The sequence below is a fragment of the Pinus tabuliformis genome, chromosome 7 (assembly GCF_031772625.1).
Source record: "Pinus tabuliformis cultivar Carrire ecotype Pingquan chromosome 7, CPIR1, whole genome shotgun sequence".
Classification (NCBI taxonomy): domain Eukaryota; kingdom Viridiplantae; phylum Streptophyta; class Pinopsida; order Pinales; family Pinaceae; genus Pinus; species Pinus tabuliformis.
The window spans coordinates 714,452,674-714,479,079 of record NC_142293.1 but is presented as its reverse complement, the minus strand read 5'-3'; the positions used below and the strand labels follow the sequence as shown (position 1 = coordinate 714,479,079).

The following is a 26,406-nucleotide window of genomic DNA, read 5'->3' as shown; positions in this document are numbered from 1 at the left end:
CTAGATGAGCTGCGCTGTACCAGCGCCATTAATCACCTGCATCCGGGGAAAATATTATTATTTTAATAAAGAAATATTAATGAATTTTAAATTATGCATTGGAATTTTATAGTTGACAATCCTCTATTCCAGTAATTGATTGAAAATATGTCATCCCCATTTGCAAATTTAATAAGTTATGAAATACCTCTAGATAACATTATTTATTAACACAGTTATATTGTTACAATATAACAATAAATCAAGACAACAATATATTATTATTAAATATAACAATATTAATGATTATGATTATTACTATTCATTAATAACTTATTATATAACCATATAAGAGATATATAGTTCAGTATAACAAGAAATCAAGATAACAATATATTATTATTTCAATATAACAATATTAATGAATAATAATAATAATATTCATTTATTGTTATATAATAATATTAATGAATATTATTATTATTATTATTCATTAATATTTTCCTATAACAATATAATAAATATATAACAATATAACAAGTATTTGTTTCTTTAAATTCAAGACAACATATAATACCTATGCTATAAATTTATAGTTCAATAGGGTAATTATTTAGGGAAAAAGAATAGATTTAATATAATTTACACGTACACATCTATATATAAAGAACTTTTCATCGAACAATGTGTTCCATTCACATGAAATGTGTTAGTGGAAAATTTTCAAGAATGGTATCATGATCTTTTATGGATAATTTCCATTGTCATCACTTTTTTCTACTCTTCACTTCTTTCAACTGCAACCAAGTTGCTATGACCAAATGACTATATTGGGCTTATATAACATCTGGCTGGTAGTCTCGAAAAACCATGTGGCCTTTACATTTCTTCACTTCTTCAAATAAATGTCCCATTAACACCATTGAACCAATTGGATATGTATAATTTGAAGGATCATTCAACTCTTAGATCAATGTTCTTTTTGACTTAGTGCATCACAATAAATAATAATGCACTTTCATTGGATTATCTTCTGGTGCAATGACAACAAATACATAATCTTATCTAACCATATCAGAAAGACGATCATAATCCTTGTCAATCACAACAACTTCATTGTCCATCATCTCATCAGTCAACCTTGGATGTTGTGGAAATGGTATTAGTTATTCATGTATCCATGGTTTAACATATTTGTTATTGTGGTTTACACACTCATTGGTGGACTCTATATCATCAATACATGCGAGGCAAAATCAAGAGTACTTTTGTTTATAAATTGAGAATATATTTCCCATATTCTCACTTCTAATAGAGTGCAACCTTCTTTTTCCATGGACTTGTTGACAATTATATGGCATCTATCTATCAACATCACCCATCAAAATATTCCAAAAGTAAATTCTTGACAAAAACTCATGTAAGTCAAATTTAGTGATTTATAAATATATATTTTCGATAGAAAAACACACCCACACACATATGCTTCTCTCTCTCTCTCTCTCTCTCTCTCTCTCTCTCTCTATATATATATATATATATATATATATAAAGAGAGAGAGAGAGAGAGAGAGAGAGAGAGAGAGAGAGAGACCTATGCACATGAGCCATCCTTGGATTCAATATATGGCTTAAATTTTATTTGCACTAATTAACAACATCATTTGAATCTACAAGTCAGGAAGCCTCTAGATTCAATTGATGCCTCCTAAACGTATTACGCATGCCCCGACACCATCATGCTCTCCTTTTCCATGCCTCGTCTTAAAGAAATTCCATCCATGACGAATGCCAATTCTCTTATGAAGGCGAGACAACCATAAGAATGATCATGATGATTTAAATTGACCAACATGACCATCTAATAATACCCAATTTTCTTTAACAATGATCTTTCATCTCAAAGTCCTTATAAAGAATACCAAAACAATGTTGAACAAAACATGTATCATGTGTATGATCATCACTAATGTAGAAATGATCTCCTTAATTACTTCACGATTATTTTCATTACTACTAGAATCATCGATACTAAGCTCTGCATGCCTATATAATATATTCATGAGTATAGAGACTTGGTTTGAATGATAATATTCACTTTGTATTTCCCTTTGTGGAGCGAATATGTAATTCTCAGCAAAATCAACCACCCATAGTATTTTTCGCTTTGGGAACACCTCACATGATTGTTTGAACTGTAAGTCCTGCCATTTTTCTATATGGGAGTGCTTAATATATTTATATATTTTCTCCTTGAACTTGTCCATAAAATCTGTCATGGAAACGTCGTTTTCAAGTAATTAATATTTCTTGATGTTGTTGCTGAGTCTATAATGATAATGTACATAACATATTCATATCTTTTCCACTTCACAATGATATTTGACAATTAAAAATCAATATATCAATGGGATACTTAGCATCAAATGGTACCGAATGATAGCATTCTTTGCATTTTCTTCCACCAACACATTCTTTCTTGTAAACTAATTATTCATTTTCTTCTACCCAAAATATCTTAGATAAAAATTCACAAACACTTGAATGAGGGGTCCGATCATTATACCAATATTCTATGCCAAATTTTAGAAATGTTTCATAATGTAATTGGAATTCTACATGGTATTAACAACAACATGTGTCATGAACAATGGTTGACTTGACATATCATGGTTTAAGATTCACAAATGTGCTAAGGGAAATCTTCACATCAACGTTGCTCTCCATTAAATTCCAGAATAAATCCACTTGACTGACTTGTGTTATATGTTTGGCATGAGTATCATAAATCCCTCTAGATATATGATGTCGCACAACATTCTTTTGATTTGGTGACACATGAGAATTCAAATCCCAAAAATATTTCACCTTGTCTCTCACATTATCTAGAAGTCTATCTTGATAGAATTTCCTACAGATATTAGCCTAACATGCAAGCTAATCATTCTCATCTACTTCAATCCTAAATTTTTTATGCCTCCATAGAATTTTTATTGATGTTTTCTTGCTACAATTGACATCAACAGATTTGATGTAATTCCTTTTTTGACAATACTTGTTAACAATGCTCTACGAGAACTTTTGCCATCTCGAGATCGATTTTTTGCAAGTGTGCCAAGGGCCGATGTCATATCTTTTGATACCAACTCATTTACCTACACCTCTTTTGAATCTCTAATGCTTAGTAATTGAATTGCATTTCTTAGATATTTATGTTTTAAAAGTTTATGTAACATTTGAGCTTGTGTTATGATAAATTTACCTTTAAAAAACTTTTTGATCACTGCATTTACTTTATTTCTAACTTTCCGTTCATTCATTAATGACCCCATTTCTTCCATTTTAGTTGGATCCATATTCTCTAGAAAATTATCATCGAAGACAATGTTCTTGTAACTTCCAATTAATTTCCATGTTTTTTTAGATGTGGTAGGATCTTGTTGGGGGTTAAATGTTGTCCCCGCATAAAAAAAATATAAATTTATAATTTACTTGACATGTATGTATATTGAACATTATTAAAATGGATTATAATGAGATTTTGAAATATAATTTAATCTAACGATTACAAAATTCAAAATTCAAATTATTAATTGACTCACTAGTACTATTGATATTCTTGTTGACAAGTTCATCGACTTCTCTCATTTCCTCATCATTTCCATGTAAATCCACATTTCTTTCAAACTCTCTATATTTTAACTCCACATCTTCTTCAAGATTCTATTTTGTACTCTCACATCTTCTTTAAGCTTTGGTACTTCCGCATCTCCTTCAGTCTCTCTATTTGGTATGTCCACATTTCTTTCAACCTCTCTATTGTCTTAATGCTCTCATCTTTGCTTGTGGTTTCTCATTTTTTTCCCCTTTAAATTAGTTCTAATGCGATCATACTTTCATTTACAATTCCTTACGTTTCCCATGTTCAAAAGTTTAGAAATCTAAAATCTAATTCCAAAACAAAACAAGTGAGTTCAAGTTTTTAATACTACAAATGATTCAAAGACAAATTCAAATATCTCATTTAAAAAATTATAATATATGCTACAATCAACCCCCTCAAATTGCAAAATTTATTTTTCCTCATACCACTCACAAAAAATGGTGATTCATAATTCAATTTAAAATAAATTTCAATATATATTCTTCTTTAAAAAAAATAAAATTTCAGTATATATATATATATATATATATATATATATATTTTTTTTTTTTTTTTTTTTCCATAGGAAATTTTTTTAATATTTATTTTCATAACAAAAAATAACAAAATCAATTTTGATAGAAAAAAAATAAAATAAAGCCCCTTTCCTGACAGAGAGAGCAGGGACGCAAACACATTAACACAGTACAAAAGTTGAACTCAGAAAACTTCACAACTTCCTTCCATTCATCGCTTAAACTGGTATTTATACAGGATGGAGAAGGTTCTGGAGATTAATTGGGTCAGTGGCTTCTTCAGGAAGCTTTGTCATTTGTCAAAGATCTCTAGAACCTACATTTAAACCTTCTGTTGAATTCTGGATGGTGGGTAGTGTTGAAAATGCAACAAGATGATGGAGCTTAGTGAAAAGAAGTCGCCTTCACTAAGTGGGCCCGCAGGCTATTTTTGGCGCAAAGTCTATTTTTAGACTATGTCTATTTTTAGACATATGGATCATGGTCTGTGAGTTGCAAGATTCTATTTATGGATGATTGGTCATGTTGGTAAAAATAGATGGACCTCTATTTTTAGACATATGGGCGGAGTCTATTTTTAGATTGCTAGTCAAAAAATAGAACAGTCGAATATTATTAGCTCTTAATAATATTTGGACTATAAACATTATCTTATCCTCTTGCAGCACTTTAGTTCGAGCTACGGATGTGGCACATGCAACTGCCAGAAGGAAATACGCTTTTCCTATGGGTTAGTTGAGCTATTGCATGATGGACTTCAATTAGAACTCAAGTGATTGAGTTTGGTGGAGTTGATTGAGGAGTTGATGGAGTTGTGTTCAATTTGACTTAGTTGAACTAGTTGTATTTAGTCTAACTGACAAATACACTAGTGATGAGTGATGTGAATTAATTATTAATTAATTCACTAATTATTAACTCATAAATCAACTAAAGAATACATCAGTTAACTCAGTGCATGGATAGTTCAGTCGAGACAAGTGTTAGAGGTGGGTGAAAGGGTAAGACTACTATCAGTTGTGACTATAGCTATGTGTTAGCCTCCTGCTGCAGCAGGTTAATCATCTTTCATGATCGACATTTTTACATGCCAAATATGTCGTACTATGCATGCTGCAATGCTCCATATTTGCTACAGATGACCAGAGAAGTATCCATGAAGGTGTGCCAGTTTTAATGCTACTGCTTTGTTCCAGTTTTGATAAGTAATCAATTTTGATCAGTTTTCAGTTAAGGGTAGGCCAAACAGCTTAATCTTGGCCTCCCTAGGTTTCAATTTCTTGTTGTAGAATATAGAGAATAAATATCTGTCCAAACAGCTTAATCTTGGCAGATTTGTAGATAGGTAGAGAAACAAGGGTGCTCAACAGCTTAATCTGAGCCCCTGGCTGAAATAAGTGTAGAAGTAGATAGGAGCACAGCAAGAAGAAAGAGTGAAAAGCTGGGTATGCTAGTTCAAGTGCACCCAAACCAAAAAGAGGAGAAAATGCTAGGTGAATAGGTCGGGTAGGTAGCTTTGTGGTTGCAGAATCATGGCTTGTGATCCATTTCATATTGTCAAGTGTTATATCTATCATATCACAAGTTGAAGGTAGTTGTTCAGTTGGAGGACTTCAAGCGAGGCATGTCTAACTTCCCCTTCTTCCTCTTTCCCCAAATCACTCACTAACTTCCCCTAAAGAGGTCAAGATCTGCTTGATACCTCTTAGATTCATCATTCTCCATATCATCTGCCTTGGTGAAGATCTGCTTCACTAAAGGAATGTTCACACTTCTTCTATCAGTCATTTTCCCCCATTGATAGCCTAAGACTTCATTCTTAGCGCTTTTTCTCATCATTATCATATTAACTACTAACTTTATTATGTAACTCCCTATCTCTTTTCCCTTCCCCTACTAAAACCATCTCTATAACTCCCCTATATACTTATCCCCTCCCCTTGGTTGAGAAATAACCATATACATCCTTGGGAATTGCTAAGTTTATCTGAAACTCAGCAAGAACCCTCATTGACCCCTCTGACCATCTTCCAAATGCATAAGGACTCATTCCTTTGCATAGTTTCCCTTCATATGTATAAAAATCATCTCTTTGGCCTTGGTTTGCCTTTATAAGGCATGAAAACCTCTTTGGCCACTAAACCCCTCTCAAAACCACATCACTTTTCCCCCTAAGTGCCTTTGGACTCCTTTCAAGGCATAAGAATACAAAAACCATGCAAAAACCATGAAAAACCTTCAAAAAAGGATAAAATCCTCCCTTTTTGGCTATCGGACCCCTTCCGATGCCTTAGAATCCATGCCAAACTATAAAGGAACCCTTCCGATTTCCCAAAAGGCTTGGCAGTTCACAAAAACATGGGTCCGATATAATAAAGTTTCATTTGGACCCCCTTCGATGCGATATCGCTATCGCGAGGGGGCAATCATATGTTTAAAACATCATATATAAACCCCTTCGAATTCATTTGCCTTGCCTTTTCATAAAAAGCATGCTCCGATGAGATAAAGATCTGTTTGATCCCCCTCTGATGCGATATCGCTATCGGGAGGGGGCAGTGGCATATATAAGCGAAAATGGCTAAGTCGCAAGGCATGGGGCATAGTGCCGATGGGCCGAACCCGAAAACATATAAAGTGGACCGGTAATAGTATATCGGGTCCGCGCAGTTCGACGATTCCATATGTGCCGCCCTCTGGTCCCTCCGACAGTCGATTCGCTGACGGATCCAGGACCGTTGGATCAGGCCCCAGATCTGACGGTCCAGATCTTGTCGCGCGGCCCCCCACTTTGCATCGCCCCATATACTGCTCCGATTTGGCGGAGCCGATGAGTTATCAAATGCAGTGTTAAGGGTTTTCGGGTCCGCGGACCCATTCCACTATTAAAACCGCCGATTTGGGTTTCGTCGATGGGTCGGACCCGAAATAAAATAAAGAGGGCCTGTATAACTTATCGGGTCCGATGGGCTTCGGCGTTTCTATGTGGCAACCCCATGACCCCGCCGATAGCGAATTGTCGAGTTAATCTCAGCCGCCCATTCAGGCCCAGAGATCAACTGCCCATATTTAATCGCATCACTCCTATATGGCTCCGACCAGCGGAGCCGAAAAGCTATGAAGTGCAGCATATAGTATATCGGGTCCGCTTACCCATTGTTACCAAATCCGTCGATATGAAAGCTCCGACGGACCGGACCCTATCTCCATAAAGAAAGGGCATATAAGCATTTCGGGTCCACGACATTTCGGAGGTTTTATGTGTTGGGACCAATGGTCCGCCCCGATGCGATTTAGTGCCAGCCGTTGGATCAGCCCGCGCCGGATCCAACGGCCAACATTCAATCTTATGAACAGTAATCGCTCCCGCCCCAATTTTGATGGATTTTCACGTTTAAAGCATTTTTTGCCTTATAAGAGGGAAAAGGGCCATTTTCTTTTAAACAGTTCGGCGCCCATGCCCGCCCCGCCTCCAAAAGAAACATGGCATTCTTTAGTCCATATTTGATCGCTCCAGGCCCGAAATAGCTCCAAATTGCAGGATTTTGGCCTCGGCGTGCCTCCAGCATCCAGTCTTCCGCCAGTTAGCAGTTGTTCATCATTTTTAGTACCATTTTTGATCGGCCAGCGCCGATAGCATTCCAATAGCCACGGGGAACCTTTGCAGCAGTTAATTTTGCATTAAAAGGTAGAAAAGGGGCGATTTGACAGCGTAAAGTGTATCAGAGGAAAGAGAAGGCTCAAGTGCATGTCAAAGGGTATCGGGAAAGCGACAGACAGTATCAGTATTGCGGTTCAAAGTAGATGAAGGCAGAAAGACCCCCGTAGTTATAGCAAAGCATCATTGAGCTGTAATGGCTCACCAACTCTCAATTTTTTCCATTTAAGGCAGCAGGACCACTTGAAGGCACAAGTAAAGGGTTTTTCAAAGCAGATATTGGCAAACACAATGAACCTAGTCATATTTTGGAGCAGCGCTGCTTCCTTAAATGCGCAGTTATCACACAGAGGACAGCGCGTGGCTCAAGGAACTCTTTTAGTCCATTTTTGAAGCTGCAGGACCATGCGCAGCCCTAAAGAGCCATTTTGATGAGGCTGCTCCCTCATGAACACCTGTTTTAGATATTTTATTACATTTATTTCCAGCACAACTTAGCATTAGAAGCAGTTATTGCACAGATCTCTTTTGAATCTGTTTTGATAGATATTTTGAGATATTTTCTCCCTTGACACCTGTTCAAGGGATGTTTGTAAATATTTTCTATTTAAACCACCCTCTGCACTGTTTTAAAGGTTGGTTGGTCGATAACTTCCTCTAGACTTGCATTGTATTTTCTGAGAGTCTCTATAATCAAAGATCGCTGGAATGTTTGGGAGATGAACTGACTGTTGTGTTTTAATGTCTGAAGAGTGACTATGGAATCCTAACGCTTCTACATAGCCCAATAAGTGTTTCTTATCTCTGTTTAGAGTTTATATGTTTTATGCCATCATTGTTTCACTATCTAAATAGCAGAAAGAAAGAATAGTTCAGAGCTCACTTAGTTGTATTATGTTCTCAATTTCTGTGATTTATCTATGTTTTCCTCTGAATTAGTCTTGAATATGAATACTGATTTTCTCATATTTACGCTAGTTCCTTCATATATGAATGTTGTTTAGGAATCCTTGACTGCTCCTATATAAATGTTCATTCACCTTCCCTCTGTTAGCATAATGAGATCTACTTAGTTGCCTTTCATTCACTGACCTTCATTCCATCTTTATTCCAGCTCGATATTGTTTTATGTGTAGCTATCCTGCTCTGTATTCCTCTTGTGACCAAGAAAACGCAACAGCAAGCCTAATCCACGACTCCATGCCCAATGGTTTGAACTTCTCACACTATGCATCCCAACTCTGTTTGAAAAAATCCTCCATCCCACCAAAATCAAAACAAAACCCAAGAAAATCATAACTAGCCTAAAATCAACCCAAAACAAAGCTAAATTATATAGAGAGAGCCCTCTCTGATTGCAAGTAGGCTAGGACCTGCAGTCCAAAGATTGGTTTGTGGTTACCTCGGCCATATCCTTTAAGGAGCTTTAAGGACAACCTGAGTGATAACATAATGGCGACTCCACTGGGGAACATCCTCAGATAATTTCACAAATCAAGGTGGAAAGCTCCACTGGGAAGGAACCAGACCTTCAAAAGTTTCTTTCTAACCCTTATATTCTTAGAAAAATCCCCAAAAAACAAGCTAGAAGCTGGCTCCCAAAAAGAATTCACATTATACAAGGTCAAATCCAGACCCAAATCCCCCAGCAGCTTTTGAAAATCCCAATATAATCCCAAGGAACCTCAGGAAGCTAGAGCGAAGAGAGGATTTTGCTGATAATAGTCCTGAAGCAGTTCACCCACGCTGTGGCCCAACCCCTGTCAAAGTTTTATTTCGTTCAACCCCTAGTTCCCCTTGTTCTTCATCCACCTCTCAAAGCACTCCTTCCACACCTCCATTCACTACACATACTACCACTACTACTCCTATTATCCCAGTTGTTCTAGCTGTTCCGTTTATCCCTGTTGTTCCATTTATCCCTGCCAACATGGCGAATAGATATGCACCTTTACAACTGCCTACAAATCCCGGGGCTATGCCTCAGGATTACCAAACTAAAATCACATATTTTGATGGCACAAGTGCCTGCACAGCCCTTCAGCATACAAAGAAAATGCAGGATTACTTTGAAAGCTATGAGATTGACGATGATGGTGTGAGAATGAAGATTTTTGTCCAAAGTTTGACAGGCGATGTCAGGACTTGGTTTAGAGCACTCCCAGCCAATTCCATAGCAGACCCAGAAGCCTTATACCAGTCATTTATCAACAGATGGGAGAAAAAGAAAGATCCCTTGCACATACTAGCTGAATACGATACAATCAAAAGAGGTCCACAAGAAACAGTCTTGGACTATTGTGCAAGGTTCAATAGCATTTATAATGCTATCCCACAAAACTTAAGGCCCCCACCTGACCTTGCCTTATATAAATTCCCTGATGGATTCGACCCAGATATGGCCTACCAATTAAAAGAAAGAGCCCCTAACAGCCTTGCAGACATGCAAAATGTGGCTGTCACTGTGGAGGCAAATTTAATTGCCAAAAGAAACAGAGCTAGAACTGAGAGAAGAACCACCTTCAAGGAAGAGCCCTCAGCCTTAGATCAAAAGCTAGATGCTATTATCAATGGTATGCACAGGCTGGGAGACAGAGTAGAGAGTGTTGAGAGGAAATCATCATGGGAAGGGCAATAGCCCAATACCATAAGGAACCCAAATTTCAGGAAAACTCAAAATCCAAATGCTGGTAGGTCTAGCCCAGACCATGATATAAGACCTCCTTTTCAAGAAAACTACGCAGAGGCATCCACTTCTAGTGATGCCATAGAGGACACTCAGATGAACTTGGTGGATTTGAAGGGTGAGCAACAAATTTTCCTAACTCAACAAGACCAAGATGAGCATGACTTTAATCAATTTCATACTAAGTCTGGTGAGTCTTTTGACTTTAAACAAGGTTATGATTCAGCTGTTTATGAAGTCCACAAACAGTATAAGCTGAGGACAAGAACCATAGATGTGCCCGAAAGAGTTAAACCAAAGGAGGGCAAACAACCCAACCAGATTAGAGGCAAGGCTATTATAACAGAAACAACTGATATAACTATCCCAAACCCGCACCAAGTGACTGTAGAGGACATAACAGACATACAGCCTTCTATTGATCAGCCTCTGCCACCCTCTTCCTCGAAAGATAACTTGAACAGCACTCCTAAAAGCCTTCCCAAAACAGAAATACCGCAAGGTATCACTCACCATAACACTGATAATCAAGAGGAAAACGCAGAAAATACACTTGAAAAGGGGAAATCTGCTATCGCCAACACAAAGACTCCATTAGAGAAACCATTCAACTTAGAAGCAGAAATAAGAAAACTTAAGATTTCCATCCCCTTATCTGAACTTGCAAAGCATGATGTGTATAGGCAACAAATCCAAAGATCACTGCAAATTCCAGAGAATAGGGATGATGTGAATGTTTTAGATGATACACCTGAGTTTCTTTTTGATCCAGAAGTTGATGGCAAATCAGCACATGGAGCTGTTCTACCCTTTTATGTCAGTCTGCACATACATGATAAAGTTTTACATAATGCAATGTTTGACTCAGGTTCCTCACACAACCTTATTCCCAAAGCTGTAATGGAGAAGCTAAACCTTGATGTAACAAGACCCTACAAAGATCTATTCTCCTTTGACTCAAGTCAAGTCAAATGTTTAGGCCTCATCAAAGACTTGTGTGTCTCCTTAGTCCAATACCCAAACAAGACAATCCTCATGGATGTGGTGGTTGCTGACATTCCACCAAAGTATGGCATGCTGTTGTCAAGATCTTGGGGGGCAAAACTCCAAGGATCTCTCCAATTAGACCTCTCCTATGCCACTATTTTAGTCTTTGGGCAACCAAAGAGACTGTATAGAGAAACACTGATGAAGTATGTGGTAAGTAGTGAGGAAAATCCCCAGAATTTCCCTATCTATTCAATCCATTCTGATATGGATTCTTTTATTTTGTTTAATGATGAAACAAGTCCTCCAACTAATCAGAGGCCTTTGCCTTTAGAACAAGAAACATGCATCAATCAAGAATCGGTTGCCCATATGCAAGAAACTGTCAAAACAATCAGTGCAACCAGCATACAAGAAGAACCACATGAAGCACAAAACCTAGGTCTGCCCAATCCTAAAATGACTGAAACTCTTAATATCAACCACAAGCAAGAAATCACATGGTATTTAGAGTTTGATGGTTCTGTTAATAAGCTAGGAGCAGGGGCAGGAATATGGATTCACAATACACATAATAGCCATGCAGAGGGTCATGCTTACAGACTTAACTTCAGATGTACCAACAACATGGCAGAGTATGAAGCTCTCCTTTTAGGCCTTAAACTGCTCAAAGCTCTAGGAGCTGCAGAGGTGTCCATTCTAGGTGACTCCGATTTAATCATACAACAAATAAAGGGCAACTTCGTTACCAATGATAGAAGACTAAGAGCTTATAGGACTGCTGCCACTGCAATACTTGATACCTTCACTGAATCCAAACTTGCTAAGATTTCTAGAAGCAATAACATGCATGCTCACAGCCTAGCTACTTTTGCTAGCACTTGCAAGCTTCCTTTTGAGCCCAATCACCACTTTACTGCTGAGATAAAGCACAGGCCTGTTGTCCCTAACGATGTTAAGGATTGGCAAGTGTTTGAGGATGATGCTCAAATCAACAATTTTCTTACCTTACAGCATGCGTTTTCAGGCCTAAACATTGATATGGATGATCCACTGCAAGAAATAAACCAAATCCAGCAAACTGTAACAGCTAAAACAACTAGAAAATTACTACAGCCAACCATCTTTGATGAAGAAAACATAGAAGAGCTGAAACAGATGCATTTGGAGGAAATAGCCAAAACAGAGGCCGAAATCATTGATCTAAAGGACAATTTTCTCCCGGTTGGCCTCACTCCACTAGAAGACATGTTTGATGCAAATGATGTGCCCAAAAAGCCAAAAATGCAGCCTATAAACACTGTCATAGAAGAATACAACATTGGGATAGCAGAGAAGCCCAAAATGATCAAACTATCTCAATCTTTGCCACTCGATCAAAAGCCAAAATATGTTGATTTGTTCAAAGAATTCCAAGATGTATTTGCTTGGAGTTATGAGGACTTGAAGTCCTATGACACCTCAATTATTCAACATACCATTCCCTTAAAGCCAAATCAAAAGCCCTTCAAACAGAAACTGAGGAGAATCAATCCTGTGCTTCTCCCTTTAATTGAGAAAGAAGTGAAAAGAATGTTTGAAGCAGGTATCATAGGCTATAGCACCCATTAGATTTTCTGAATGGGTATCCAATCTTGTTCCCACAAGAAAGAAAACAGGTGAGATTAGGCTTTGTGTAGATTTGAGAAACCTAAACCAAGTCTCCCTTAAAGACCACTACCCATTGCCCAAAATGGACCACATCCTACAAAGAGTAGTGGGGTCATCTAGAATCTCTTTGCTAGATGGTTTTTCAGGTTTTAATCAAATACTGGTTCACCCAGATGATCAAGACAAGACAGCCTTTACCACACTGTGGGGAACATTTAAATATGTGAAAATGCCTTTCGGCCTAAAGAACGCAGGTGCCACCTTTCAAAGGGCCATGGACATTGCATTTGCCAAGGAAATCCATGATTTCTTGGTTGTCTATCTTGATGATCTTACCACTTTCTCCAAATCTGATCAAGAGCACCTAAGACATTTGAGACAAGTGTTCCTAACATGTAGGAAATATGGCATTTCCTTGAACCCCAAGAAGTCTTTATTTGGCCTTGAAGAAGGCAAATTACTTGGACATATCATTTCAAAAGACGGGATTAGAATTGATCCGCAAAGGATCCAAGCCATTCTCCAAATCCCATATCCAAGAAACATAAAAGAGCTGCAAGAATTCCTAGGAAAGATCAATTTCCTAAGGAGATTTATCCCAAATCTAGCCGAGCTGATAAGACTATTGAGCAACATGTTAAAGAAGGATGCCAAGGTAAAATGGTCTCTTGAAACCAAGCAAGCATTTGAAAGTATCAAAGTTGCCTTAACTCAAGCCCCAGTCCTCACAAGTCCTCAATTTGATAGGGACTTTATCATATTTTCATTTGCATCTGATAATACCATAGCTGTTGTCCTATTGCAAAAGGATGACCAAGGAAATTAAAAGCCAATTGCTTTTTTCAGCCGAGCCTTAAGAGATGCACCTCTGAAGTACCAAATCATGGAGAAGCAGGCCTATGCCCTTGTTAAAGCAATCAAAGACTTCAGAATTTACATTTTATATTCACACTTGATTGCCTATGTCCCAAATGCTGTTGTAAAAGACATATTAACCCAAGAAGGATTAGAAGGCAAAAGAGGCAAGTGGATTGCTAACATTCTTGAGTATGACATAGAAATAAAACCAACCAAGCTAATAAAGGGACAAGGTTTAGCCAAACTGATGTCTGAAACAAACTTTCAAGCCTTAGACATCAACCAACTGGACAATGAACAGGAGCTGGTGACTCCACAGATCAGTGACACCTTTTTGCAATCCCCATGGTATGCTGATATTTGCTTTGTATTGTTAAACCTGTGTGCTCCCCCAGGATTGTCCAGGACCAAGAAGAGATTTTTAAGAATGAAGGCTTTGAAATTTTGTGTCTTAGATGGTGCATTATTTTGGAAAAATCATGAAGGCATATTGCTTAACTGCTTGATTGAGAATGAAACTAACAATGTCATGAAAGAATTCCATGCAGGGAACTGTGGAGGACATCTATATTGGAAGTCCACTGCTGATAAAATTTTAAGGGCTGGTTTCTATTGGCCCTCTTTGTTTGCAGATGTAAAGAAGTTTGCTATCTCATGTCACAAATGCCAAATCTTTGAGGGCAAAAGAAAGCTGCTCCCCTTGCCTCTGAAACCCATCTCAACTGAGAAGCCTTTTCAACAATGGGGTCTTGACTTCATTGGAGAAATCCATCCCTCTTCCTCAGGCCAGCATAAGTGGATTCTAACTGCCACCGACTATTTCACCAAGTGGATTGAAGCCATTCCATGCAGGCAGGCCAATGACACCACCATTATCCAATTCCTTGAGTGCAATATCCTGTCTAGATTTGGCTGCCCTGAGAAGATCATCACTGACAATGCCGCTACTTTCAAATCCAAAAAGATGATCAATTTTTGCCATAAATTTCACATTACCTTAGGCCACTCTACAGCCTATTACCCTCAAGGTAATGGCTTAGCCGAGTCATCTAATAAGAGCCTGATCAGTATCATTAAGAAGACCTTAGAAGAAAACAAGAAGAACTGGCATAGAAAGCTCACAAATGCCCTATGGGCAGACAGATTATCAACCAAGAAATCCATTGGGATGAGCCCTTATGAGCTAGTATATGGCATGGAGGCCAAATTTCCTTCATCACTGGGCATTCCTATTATCAAGCTGCTGCAAGAGATTCAAGCTGAGCCAAATGATATACAAAGGATGATAAACCAAACAATCCATTTGCAGTAGACAAGAGAGCAGGTCTATGACAGCGCTCAAATTATGCAAGAAAAACTCAAAAGGATGTTTGATAAGAGAACTAAGGCTGAGAATTTCTGTGTTGGCAACAAAGTTCTAAGGTGGGGCTCGTGAAGAGAAGACAAGGGAAAACATGCAAAATTTGATTTCGTTTGGAGAGGGCCATTTGTTATTTCTGCTGTTCAGGGAAATAACACATATTTCCTCAAATCTGTAGAGGGCAGCATTGCTGAAGAAGGCCCTGTAAATGGACGTATGCTGAAGCATTATCATGATCCCTTTTGTTGAACATAACACAGCTTTGTAAATATCTCTTTGTACATTGATATTTGTATATATCAGCACTTTTGTTTTTATTTTGTATAAACAGTCCGATTGTTAGAGGAGAAACAACAAAGTTTGTGAAGACACAGCCAATGCAAGTCCTCTATTTTTAATCTCTGTCTCTGCAGTAATCTCAGCAAAATAGCAAGAGCAGCGCTGTCATATCACAGTGATTTATGTTAAAGAGAAGCTATTTGCAGCTTGTAGTCTTCAAGTCAACAGTATCAAAAAGAAAGGAGGATTTTCAGTTTACTTCAGCACCCTTTCAAAGACAAGAAAAGAAGAGCTCCAGTTTTATTCCCTTTTTTGTGTTTATTTCACAAGGCAGTGCTCAAGAAAAAGTGTATGCAATATCAAGCACGCAGAAGAAAGCAAGCGATGCTTTATTTTTCACAGTGTTTCAGATAAGGAGGAGTGCTGCATTCAGAAGTTAAAGTTCTAGTCATTCAGCAGTTAGCACGGAAGAGATTTTCAATTAACAGCAACTACAGAGGATCAAGGCATTCTGACCTGCTGTTCTTTGTCACAAGGAAAATCCATCCCCAAGTGGAGCCACTGTTAGCCTCCTGCTGCAACAGGTTAATCATCTTTCATGATCGACATTTTTACATGCCAAATATGTCGTACTATGCATGCATGCTGCAATGCTCCATATTTGCTACAGATGACCAGAGAAGTATCCATGAAGGTGTGCCAGTTTTAATGCTACTGCTTTGTTCCAGTTTTGATAAGTAATCCATTTTGATCAGTTTTCAGTTAAGGGTAGGCCAAACAGCTTAATCTTGGCCTCCCTAGGTTTCAATTTCTTGTTGTAGAATATAGAGAATAAATATCTGTCCAAACAGCTTAATCTTGGCAGATTTGTAGATAGGTAGAGAAACAAGGGTGCTCAACAGCTTAATCTGAGCCCCTAGCTGAAATAAGTGTAGAAGTAGATAGGAGCACAACAAGAAGAAAGAGTGAAAAGCTGGGTATGCTAGTTCAAGTGCACCCAAACCAAAAAGAAGAGAAAATGCTAGGTGAATAGGTCAGGTAGGTAGCTTTGTGGTTGCAGAATCATGGCTTGTGATCCATTTCATATTGTCAAGTGTTATATCTATCATATCACAAGTTGAAGGTAGTTGTTCAGTTGGAGGACTTCAAGCGAGGCATGTCTAACTTCCCCTTCTTCCTCTTTCCCCAAATCACTCACTAACTTCCTCTAAAGAGGTCAAGATCTGCTTGATACCATCATTCTCCATATCATCTGCCTTGGTGAAGATCTGCTTCACTAAAGGAATGTTCACACTTCTTCTATCAGTCATTTTCCCCCATTGATAGCCTAAGACTTCATTCTTAGCGCTTTTTCTCATCATTATCATATTAACTACTAACTTTATTATGTAACTCCATATCTCTTTTCCCTTCCCCTACTAAAACCATCTCTATAACTCCCCTATATACTTATCCCCTCCCCTTGGTTGAGAAATAACCATATACATCCTTGGGAATTGCTAAGTTTATCTGAAACTCAGCAAGAACCCTCATTGACCCCTCTGACCATCTTCCAAATGCATAAGGACTCATTCCTTTGCATCGTTTCCCTTCATATGTATTAAAATCATCTCTTTGGCCTTGGTTTGCCTTTATAAGGCATGAAACCCTCTTTGGCCACTAAACCCCTCTCAAAACCACATCACTTTCACCCTAAGTGCCTTTGGACTCCTTCCAAGGCATAAGAATACAAAAACCATGCAAAAACCATGAAAAACCTTCAAAAAAGGATAAAATCCTCCCTTTTTGGCTATCGAACCCCTTCTGATGCCTTAGAATCCATGCCAAACTATAAAGGAACCCTTCCGATTTCCCAAAAGGCTTGGCAGTTCACAAAAACATGGGTCCGATATAATAAAGTTTCATTTGGACCCCCTCCGATGCGATATCGCTATCGCGAGGGGGCAATCATATGTTTAAAACATCATATATAAACCCCTCCTAATTCATTTGCCTTGCCTTTTCATAAAAAGCGTGCTCCGATGAGATAAAGATCTGTTTGATCCCCCTCCGATGCGATATCGCTATCGGGAGGGGGCAGTGGCATATATAAGCGAAAATGGCTAAGTCTCAAGGCATGGGGCATAGTGCCGATGGGCCGGACCCGAAAACATATAAAGTGGACCGGTAATAGTATATCGGGTCCGCGCAGTTCGGCGATTCCATATGTGCCGCCCTCTGGTCCCTCCGACTGCCGATTCGCCGACGGATCCAGGACCGTTGGATCAGGCCCCAGATCTGATGGTCCAGATCTTGTCGCGCGACCCCCCACTTCACATCGCCCCATATACTGCTCCGATTTGGCGGAGCCGATGAGTTATCAAATGCAGTGTTAAGGGTTTTCGGGTCCGCGGACCCATTCCACTGTTAAAACCGCCGATTTGGGTTCCGCCGATGGGTCGGACCCGAAATAAAATAAAGAGGGCCTGTATAACTTATCGGGTCCGATGGGTTTCGGCGTTTCTATGTGGCAACCCCATGACCCCGCCGATAGTGAATTGCTGAGTTAATCTCAGCCGCCCATTCAGGCCCAGAGATCAACGGCCCATATTTAATCGCATCACTCCTATATGGCTCCGACCAGCGGAGCCGAAAAGCTATGAAGTGCAACATATAGTATATCGGGTCCACTTACCCATTGTTACCAAATCCGCCGATATGAAAGCTCCGACGGATCGGACCCGATCTCCATAAAGAAAGGGCATATAAGCATTTCGGGTCCGCGGCATTTCGGAGGTTTTATGTGTTGGGACCAATGGTCCGCCCCGATGCGACTTAGTGCCAGCTGTTGGATCGGCCCGCGTCGGATCCAACGGCCAGCATTCAATCTTATGAATAGTAATCGCTCCTGCCCCAATTTTGATGGATTTTCACGTTTAAAGCATTTTTTGCCTTATAAGAGGGAAAAGGGCCATTTTCTTTTAAACAGTTCGGCGCCCGTGCCCACCTCGCCTCCAAAAGAAACATGGCATTCTTTAGTCCATATTTGATCGCTCCAGGCCCGAAATAGCTCCAAATTGCAGGATTTTGGCCTCGGCGTGCCTCCAGCATCCAGTCTTCCGCAAGTTAGCAGTTGTTCATCATTTTTAGTACCATTTTTGATCGGCCAGCGCTGATAGCATTCCAATAGCCACGGGGAACCTTTGCAGCAGTTAATTTTGCATTAAAAGGCAGAAAAGGGGCGATTTGACAGCGTAAAGTGTATCAGAGGAAAGAGAAGGCTCAAGTGCATGTCAAAGGGTATCGGGAAAGCGACAGACAGTATCAGTATTGCGGTTCAAAGTAGATGAAGGCAGAAAGGCCCCCGTAGTTATAGCAAAGCATCATTGAGCTGTAATGGCTCACCAACTCTCAATTTTTTCCATTTAAGGCAGCAGGACCACTTGAAGGCACAAGTAAAGGGTTTTCAAAGCAGATATTGGCAAACACAATGAACCCAGTCATATTTTGGAGCAGCGCTGCTTCCTTAAATGCGCAGTTATCACACAGAGGACAGCGCGTGGCTCAAGGAACACTTTTAGTCCATTTTTGAAGCTGCAGGACCATGCGCAGCCCTAAAGAGCCATTTTGATGAGGCTGCTCCCTCATGAACACATGTTTTAGATATTTTATTGCATTTATTTCTAGCACAACTTAGCATTAGAAGCAGTTATTGCACAGATCTCTTTTGAATCTGTTTTGATAGATATTTTGAGATATTTTCTCCCTTGACACCTGTTCAAGGGATGTTTGTAAATATTTTCTATTTAAACCACCCTCTGCACTGTTTTAAAGGTTGGTTGGTCGATAACTTCCTCTAGACTTGCATTGTATTTTCTGAGAGTCTCTATAATCAAAGATCGCTGGAATGTTTAGGAGATGAACTGGCTGTTGTGTTTTAATGTCTGAAGAGTGACTATGGAATCCTAACGCTTCTACATAGCCCAATAAGTGTTTCTTATCTCTGTTTACAGTTTATATGTTTTATGCCATCATTGTTTCACTATCTAAATAGTAGAAAGAAAGAATAGTTCAGAGCTCACTTAGTTGTATTTTGTTCTCAATTTCTGTGATTTATCTATTTTTTCCTCTGAATTAGTCCTGAATATGAATATTGATTTGCTCATATTTACGCTAGTTCCTTCATATATGAATGTTGTTTAGGAATCCTTGACTGCTCCTATATAAATGTTCATTCACCTTCCCTCTGTTAGCATAATGAGAGCTACTTAGTTGCCTTTCATTCACTGACCTTCGTTCCATCTTTATTCCAGCTCAATATTGTTTTATGTGTAGCTATCCTGCTCTGTATTCCTCATGTGACCAAGAAAACGCAACAGCAAGCCTAATCCACGACTCCATGCCCAATGGTTTGAACTTCTCACACTATGCATCCCAACTCTGTTTGAAAAAATCCTCCATCCCACCAAAATCAAAACAAAACCCAAGAAAATCATAACTAGCCTAAAATCAACCCAAAACAAAGTTAAATTATATAGAGAGAGCCCTCTCTAATTGCAGGTAGGCTAGGACATGCAGTCCAAAGATTGGTTTGTGGTTACCTCGGCCGTATCCTTTAAGGAGCTTTAAGGACAACCTGAGTGATAACACTATGCATGAGATTTGCATAATCATTGATTGAGATTGCCAATGAGGATTGCGAAGTAAAAGCCAAGGGAATTCGAACTTGGATCTGATATATTCTCAACTTGGATTGTGCAGTAGAGGTAGGCAAACAGTGGAGGAGATTTGAACCCATGACTTGTTCAGATCTGAGCTAGTTTGTGTGTAGCATGTGGAGATAGTACTGAGTACTTGTGAGGAGTATTGTATGTATTGTTACATGTTCTCTATCATTATAATATGCAGATAGTTGGGGGTTTTTAGTTGTATGCTTTCCCCATTACATACTGTGTTGATATGTGTGATTGATGTTTCAATGTGTGCATGCATTTTTTTTTAATTCCGCAAATTCATGATCAATGGTAGAGGAGGTTATGTATTATGCATGCATTCCGCAAATAGTGTATAATCAGGATAATCTATGTGAATAAGTGTTATATTATTCAAATTTCTACATGGTATCAGGGCGAAGTTGATCATTAGATCTGTTATTCAGAAAGTGATTACATTTTTATTTCTTCAGGCAGAGTCTGTAATCGGGCCAGGTAGTCTCTGGATTCATCCTTCTTTTGGAAGGTGAGATATCCGGTAAATGCCCATACATTCAATCTTTGTACGAGAAATACTTTGTTCTCACGAATTTTAGATCAGAAGTGGTTGAGTTTTGAGCTGGTGGAATTTGAATTTGCAGCAGTGTTTTCTTGGTGTCGAAGTTGAAATGACTTTCAACGGATTGCGATTGGAGTATTCTCTTGAAGGCAGCTCGAATTATATTGCATGGAAAGACAGGATGGAGGCGATGTTAGATGAAAATGGGTTGAAGGAGTTCATAGAGGCTGAGGTCCCAAAGCCTACTGATGCTGCTCAAGTTGAGGCTTGGCAAAAGAAGATAGCAAAGTGTCGAAGGATTCTGTTGGAGGGCGTGAAGGATCACATTGTATCCAGCCTGCATGGAAAGGCTTCTCCATACTTGACGTGGAAAGAGTTGACAGATTTATTCCAAAGCAAGAGTGACCAGAGGAAGTTGGCACTCAAGGATAAACTCAGAAACATTAAGTGTGAGAAAGGAGACAGTATGCCCAAGTATCTCACGAAGTTCACCCAATGCCGAGATGAGCTGGGAAGTGGTGGGTTCGAGATGGATCTACAAAGTGAAGCAGGCAGCTGACGAGAGTGTGGAGAAGTACAAGGCAAGATTTTTTGCCCGAGGCTTCTCACAGATAGAGGGGATCGATTATGAGGAGACCTTTGCACCTGTCGCAAGGTATTCTTCCATACAGACGATTCTTGCTCTCTCAACGCAGATGGGGTGGCACATCCATCAGATGGATGTGAAGACTGCGTTCCTCAACGGAGTCATTGAGGAGGAGGTGTACATAGAGCAACCCGAAGGTTTTGAGATCTTCAGCAGCGAGTCGCATGTGTGCAGGCTCAAGAGAGTGCTATATGGGTTGAAACAAGCACCTCGTGCTTGGTACACACGGATAGATAGTTATTTCACCGGACTTGGATTCTCCAAGAGTGAGGCGGATCCTAACCTATACCAGATTGTGGTGGAGGGTAAGTTGTTGATCATTGTACTTTATGTAGATGATTTGATTTTGACGGGAGATGAGTTGTTGATACTTTCATGCAAGGAGGATCTTGCTAGAGAGTTTGAGATGAAGGACTTGGGCCTCCTTCATTATTTCCTGGGATTGAAAATTTGGCAGCGCAGTGATGGACTATTTGTTTCTCAGGGTAAGTATGCCCGGGAGATACTGGAGAAGTTCAACATGCATGGCTGCAAGCCTGTTGATACTCCTCTTCCTGGAGGTTGGAGGAAGGAGGATGCTACTTCAGCGGAGGTAGTGGATGCCACTATTTATCGACAGTTGGTGGGGTCGCTTATGTATCTGGTCAATACACGACCCGATATATGCTATGCTGTTAACCAGCTTTCACAAGCTATGGTTAAGCCAACCAAGCTCTTCTGGAAGGCAGGCAAGCATGTATTGCATTATCTTAGAGGCACATCGGGATATGGATTGTGGTACAGACAGGAGGATGAGGTGAAGCTATGTGGCTTCACAGATGCAGATTGGGCAGGGAGCCCAATAGACTGAAAGAGCACATCTGGAGGGATCTTTAGTATCAGGTCAAAAGCAGTTTCTTGGTACAGCAGGAAGCAGAGATCCATGGCACTTAGTTCAGCAGAGGCCAAGTATATGGAGCAAGTTTGGCTGCATGCGAGGCTATATGGATGAGGAAGATCCTAGTCAGGTTGTTCAAGTCACACTTGGAGCCTACTGTGATTTATTGTGATAACCAGAGTTGCATTAAACTCTCAGCTAATCCAGTATTTCATGATAGATCCAAGCACATCGACATCAGGTACCATCATATCAGATATTGTGTGCAGCGGAGAATCATGTTACTTTCATACATTCCCATGGAGGATCAGGATGCTGATATCTTGACGAAGGCGCTCACCAGGAGAAAATTCAAATACCATAGAGGCAAGATAGGGGTTGTAGATAATCCATATCTTGTTGAAAGGGAGTGTTGAAAATGCAACAAGATGATGGAGCTTAGTGAAAAGAAGTCGCCTTCACTAAGTGGGCCCGCAGGCTATTTTTGGTGCAAAGTCTATTTTTAGACATATGGATCATGGTCTATGAGTTGTAGGATGCTATTTATGGATGATTGGTCATGTTGGTAAAAATAGATGGACCTCTATTTTTAGACATATGGGCGGAGTTTTAGACTGCTAGTCAAAAAATAGAATAATCGAATATTATTAGCTCTTAATAATATTTGGACTATAAACATTATCTTATCCTCTTGTGGCACTTTAGTTCGAGCTACGGATGTGGCACATGCAACTGCCAGAAGGAAATACGCTTTTCCTATGGGTTAGTTGAGCTATTGCATGATGGACTTCAGTGAGAACTCAAGTGATTGAGTTTGGTGGAGTTGATTGAGGAGTTGATGGAATTGTGTTCAGTTTGACTTAGTTGAACTAGTTGTATTTAGTATAACTAACAAATACACTAGTGATGAGTGATGTGAATTAATTATTAATTAATTCACTAATTATTAACTCATAAATCAACTAAATAATACATCAGTTAACTCAGTGCATGGATAGTTAAGTGGAGACAAGTGTTAGAGGTGGGTGAAAGGGTAAGACTACTATCAGTTGTGACTATAGTTGTGCATGAGATTTGCACAATCATTGATTGAGATTGCCAATGAGGATTGCGAAGTAAAAGCCAAGGGAATTCGAACTTGGATTTGATCTATTCTCAACTTGGATTGCGCAGTAGAGGCAGGCAAATAGTGGAGGAGATTTAAACCCGTGACTTGTTCAGATCTGAGCTAGTTTGTGTGTATCATGTGGAGATAGTACTAAGTACTTGTGAGGAGTATTGTACTATGTGTTGTTACATGTTCTCTATCATTATAATATACAGATAGTTGGGGGTTTTCAACTGTATGCTTTCCCCATTACATACTGTGTTGATATGTGCGATTGATGTTTCAATGTGTGCATGAGATTTTTTTTAATTTCGCAAATTGATGATCAATGGTAGAGGAGGTTATGTATTATGCATGCATTCCGAAAATAGTGTATAATCAGGATAATCTCTGTGAATAAGTGTTATATTATTCAAGTTTCTACAGGTAGTTGGAATTAGCTCCTTCCAACACTCCCCCTTAATTCCAACTATATAACAATAAACAAAACACTATACTCTTAATTACGACGACCTAAACTTTAACTTGCCTGCTGTTCTAAGTCTCAGCTAGGCTTACAATAAAACATTTTATTTTTGTCTTCTTACGAAAGGGTCCATGCTTGTTCATTTGTTTCACCCCTGGTTTGATAAACAACTCTGAAACTCCCCCATCTGCTGCAGAGAATTCTGCGTCATTTTCTCTGCTCAAACCTCCATACTGTACTGGCACATACTCTGGTGAAATGTACTTGAACAAGGTCTCTGTCACTCTGGCAGGACAAGCAACAACAAACTTTGGATAATTGTCTTGAAGAATTGTCAATGCCTTTTTGGTAACTTGACACAAACCCCACTTTGCAGGACCAGGCGTGTTCTTAAGATCGGTAATTTGAACCATTGAAGTTATGCCTCCAGGGTTGAAGCTCAGCTTCTGTATCTCCTTTTCTAATAACTGAATCCTCCACCACAAAAAGCAGTCACCAGCATCATTCAATGTCTTCAGGTAGAGCTCCTTATTCTGGAACGCCCCGTAATTATTGTAACATACTGGATGTCCTTCCTTGTCATAATCATGCATGTAAGCCACATTATTCCACTCAGCATCAAAGTCCTCTTCCAAAATATTGTCAGCTCCAAAACGTTTCCTCCAGAGAATTGTGTTTTTCAGCATAGTAAAGGCTTCAGAAACCTTGAAGTCTCTTGCTTTGAGAAACTTCAACAGAATCACGTTAGTACATTCATCACCCATGGTGTGAAGAAGAGGAACTCCCCATAGGAAAACGTTTTCTACAGGTTGAATTACAACCTCCTCAGTTACCGTGGTAACAGTGACCTCAACTGGAGCTTCAGCATCAACTGGTGTAGGGGTAGATGTTGTTTCTTCTTCCTTTACGGTTTTAGTATCAACAGCAGGAGCCTCAGTTGAATGGGCTGAGACAGTCATTTCTTTTCAGTTACAGTTTCCTCATGCTTCAGAACATCCCCTTGGGCTGGAACCTCAACATGAGTGATTTTTTGAACAACATGATCCTCAACAACATGACATTGTTTATCCAAGAACTCAAAAATACTGCTAATCCCAAATGGGTTCCTGAGAAAATGATCATCGAAAGGATCATTATCAAATAAATCTAAAAAGATAGACATATCAGCTATCTCACACAAGGCGCACACCACAGGAGCACGTTCAATGCTGTTTTAATTCAACTCACCGCCTTTTTTTCAGGACACTAGCATTCACAGAAGCGTTTCCCTTACCTAATTTATGAGTATCAGTAAAACATTTCCACAGAACTTCAAGACTGATTGTGACACTCAACCAACTATGGATCTACTGTGACTAGATTAGAGAAAAGGGCTTCACCCCCAATAGATATGAAGCCACAAACACACAACCACAGTTAAAACAAATAGGGACAGGTCGCTCGTAATTGGACAGTGGTTCTAACCACAAATATGAACACAAAAGATTTTCTTCTCACACACAGTCCTTCAACAACAATAGTTATTCACAGCGTCTACAGCCCTCGGTGCCCCTATATGCTCATCCTCGGCTCGCTTTGGCCCTCCAGGCTCCACCCTAGGGTCTTTCAACACTCACATACACAGACAACAAATCCACACTTAACCCACTAGCAATGCAACATCCTCCAAATGCTTGTCGACGAGCACCTTCTACACAGCAAAATAGGCAACTTCTACACAACAAACAAGCAGCTTCACCTTCAGTCTTCAATGTGTAACCTGACTTCAGTTCATCACAGGCAACACACAACACCGAAATAGACTTTGCAACAGACTTTCCACCGTCATCTTTCACTGAGTCGCGACTTTGAATGGATCTGCCTATTGATCTGCAAAGATTTGCTTGAAAGCCTCCAGAAAACACACTCCCAGGTGGCAAACAATCCACCAACAATAGGAAAAATACACTCCCAGGTGGCACACAATCCACCACTATTCATAGTTCCCAACTCGATGAGCACACAGCTCCACCACACACAACCACACGTACAGCCACAGATACAGGTGCCGACACAACCACAGACATAGAATCAAGCACCAATATAGATGCAACCACAAGCACACACACAGAACTTACTCAAACTTCTTCTCCAAGCGCAGACCAGCCTTATGCTGAAACCTTCGGAGAAAACACGCAAACTCTGGCTCTCCTCACGCAGCAGTCACACTCCCGCAGTACTCAAACAACGACACTCAGCACTCCTCAGTGGCAGCGGTACTCAGCACTCACAAATGGCTCCTCACACGGCTTGCTTACTGTCAGCAGCCACTCACAGCCAGTGGACATCACATACTTCACTTAGGTCTCGACCCTCTATCACACAATGGACTCTCACAACCGCAACACTTGCAGCAACAAACTCTTAAGACAGGTCACCTCACC

The 26,406-nt window shown here is 39.6% G+C and overlaps 1 pseudogene; it reads right to left on the bottom strand.

Moving 5' to 3' along the window:
• Nucleotides 1-24,942, bottom strand: LOC149249518 (patellin-3 pseudogene; annotated as a pseudogene).
• Between the last annotated feature and the right edge of the window lie 1,464 nt (nt 24,943-26,406).